This window comes from Meleagris gallopavo, chromosome Z (genome assembly GCF_000146605.3).
Source record: "Meleagris gallopavo isolate NT-WF06-2002-E0010 breed Aviagen turkey brand Nicholas breeding stock chromosome Z, Turkey_5.1, whole genome shotgun sequence".
Classification (NCBI taxonomy): Eukaryota; Metazoa; Chordata; class Aves; order Galliformes; family Phasianidae; genus Meleagris; species Meleagris gallopavo.
Window position 1 is genome coordinate 46,804,223 of NC_015041.2, and position 3,146 is coordinate 46,807,368.

The window sequence follows — 3,146 nt, forward strand, 5'->3', positions numbered from 1 at the left end:
TTTGTGTGGGGTTTTTTTTTGGTTTGTTTGTTTTGTTTTGTTTTTGCTGCTGACCCATTATACAGAGGCTTTCAGGTGCTAATGTCATCAAACATACAAAGGGACTTTTTCTTATATTCCTGTCAAGCCATATTCTCTCTTGCACAGCATTGAAGTAAAGGTACAGAGAATTTGGCAGAAGTCAGAGTGTTCTTTCACAGTTCTCTGTAAATATCAGTGCAGGAGTGAAAAAAAGAAAAAAAAAAAGAAGAAAAAAAAACCTTGGTTAAATGATGATTGTGAACAAATTGTTTCTTTGAGGATGAGTAATGGGTGTACAAAATTTATATTCAGTATTATTTACACAGCAAATCACAATCATACAGCTTACAATATGTGAAAGCTCATAATTCTGTTTAGAAATAGCCATCAGAGAGAAGAATGGTAAATTACTCTATAGCAAATGTAGGAAAAATACCAGGTGCAGGGAACATCTGTTCTTTTCTTTTCATGATAGTTAACAGGTTATGTTCTCCTTCCAGAATCTTCAGAGATCTCAGCAGCCTTGCTTTATTTCTGCCATCAGGGAAGATTGAGGCTGCTAATGTATTAATGTTTAGTAGTAACTGCATTTCAGCAGCAAACAGAAGACAAGCAGAACTAGTGAGTCGTCCTCTCCTGCACTCTGAAATCCTGCACAGCCTTGTGCAACTCATGTCACGCAAGATACAAGAACTGGGCAGTAATAAGAAGGAATTATTACAAAGATTCTGTGCATATAATTTTAGCAGTCTGCTATTAAGGCACAATCTACAAGCTGAGGCCTCTTCTATAGACAGTGGTGGAATTCTAGCATATCTCATCTGAGATTCACTCTGTTCTCATCCACTAGACTGCACTCAGCTCCCCAGCTCCACCAACTCTGACCGTCCCTCAGGACTTCACTATTCTCCTACCCAGAGAATAGCCTGAATGAATATTCCCACACCAACTCTCCCAGCTGTTTATCTCGGAGAACTTCATAAAGAAGGAGACTAGAATCTTCAGTGGCTAGTGTGCCATGACCTGTGGTCATGGTAACTAAATGAGTGGCAGAAAAATGGCAGATGATATCCAGTATGAATAAACAGAAGATAATATGTCTAGAGAAAAATAAATTTAAGGCAGGTCGATGTAGCACTTAAAGCAGAACAGGGTATTATAGCCCAGGACAGAGCCCTCGGAGTCACTGCAGACAGGTCTCTTAAATCATGCTAAGCACCAACAGGGAAGGATGGAGTAAAAGACAGGAGAATCATTCTTCAGTACATAAAACCGTAGTATGCCCGCCTGGTAAGCACCATGTGCAATTCTGGTCTCTACACCTCTGTAAGGAAATGATGGTGAAGATCAGAAGGGTAAAGACGATGAAATGGAGGACTTCTAGAGAAAGAAGCTGAGTTCAATTTGGAAAGGAGAAAGCTGAGAAGACTGTGAAGGGGTTTACTAAAACATGACAGTAGAGTACAAGATAGATGCAGAACTGCTCTGCAGTGCTTGAGCAAGAGGTTATTCAATGAAATCAGTATGAAATTGGTTTAAGGCAGTAAACAAACACAGTAAGAAATAAGCCTGTGGAATCTTCTGCCACAAGAGGATGTGTAGACAGATTTTGTCAAGAGTCACAGTCATCAGAGCTTTAAAAAGACAGTGTTCCTTTAACTGCCTAGCTCCAGCAACAGGCTGAGTTGGAAAGCTACAGAAACTGCCTAAGTTACCATGATCTCCCTAAGTAGCATCTGTACTGGTCGAGAAACAGAGCATTGGCCTAATCCAGCAAGGTATTCTTTGTGTTCCTACACCACCAGTCAGACCTGCAAAGGATATTTTTGGCAACCTGTTCTCCAGAACCCAGAAGATGCAATGGAACCCCAGAACAACAGTCCAGCTATCCCACTGGTTTTAGTGACCAGGACAGAAAAAGGTATTTTAGGGTACTGTGTTGACACTTATGAATTGTGTTAGAAAATCAGAAAAGGAAAGTCAACACAAATTGTACCATAGAGATATTTCCCCTTAAGGTTCGCCATTGTCAGCTTGCTCACCCACCTGTTTGGACTACAGCTCAGAGGCCATAAACAGCAGATCGAACTTCCAGAAGATCGTGATACTGCAGCAAGAAGTCAGGACATTTCTGATCTGTGTCAAATATGCCAGGAGGAGCATTTGCAAAGACTCATAGAACAACATTCTGCAAACAGCAAGCATAGTTTAAAAGGAGTCAAATGGGTTTAAATCCCAGTTCTCTATAACGTATTAGCTCTAAACTGGAGAGATTTGAAAGCTAGACTACTCATTCAAGGCCAAGCTGGATGTGGCCCTGGGCAGCCTGATCTAGTGGTTAGCAATCCTGCACATAGCAAGGGGGTTGAAACTCAGTGATCATTGTGGTCCTTTTCAACCCAACCCAATCTATGATTCTATGATTCTATGATTCTATGATTCTATGATTCTATGATTCTATGATTCTATGATTCTATGATTCTATGATTCTATGATTCTATGATTCTATGATTCTATGATTCTATGATTCTATGAATAATAGCAGTCAGGGGATTGTTGTCAATGGCTCTATGTCCAGGTGGTCATGAGTGGTGTCCCTCAAGGGTCAGTCTCGAGACCACCACTTTTCAACCTCTTTATCAATGACCTAGATAGTTGGATTGAGTGCACAAGCAGCAAGTTTGTTGATGACATCAAGCTGAGTGGTGCAAGTGATATAATAGAAGGACAAGATGACATGGACAGGCTCAAAAAGTGGACACAGAAGAACCTAATGAGGTTCAACAAGGTGAAATTAAAGGTGTTGTACTTGAGTCAGAACAATCTCAAGAGTGTGTTCAGAATGGGAGAAGAAATCCTTGAGAGCAGCCCTCCTGAGAAGGACTTGGGGGTCCTGGTGGTTAAAAAGCAGGACAAAAGCCAGCAGCATGCATTTGCAGCCCAGAAGATCAACAGTATCCTGAGCTGCATCAACAGAATGGTGGCAGCAGGGAGAGAGAGGGATTGTCCCTGTCTGCTCTGCCCCGTCAGCAGTATTGTAATCAGACCTGTGGCCCCCAGAACAGGAAAGATGTGAGCTATTGGAGCAGGTCCAGAGGAGGCCATGAAGATGATCAGAGGGCTGG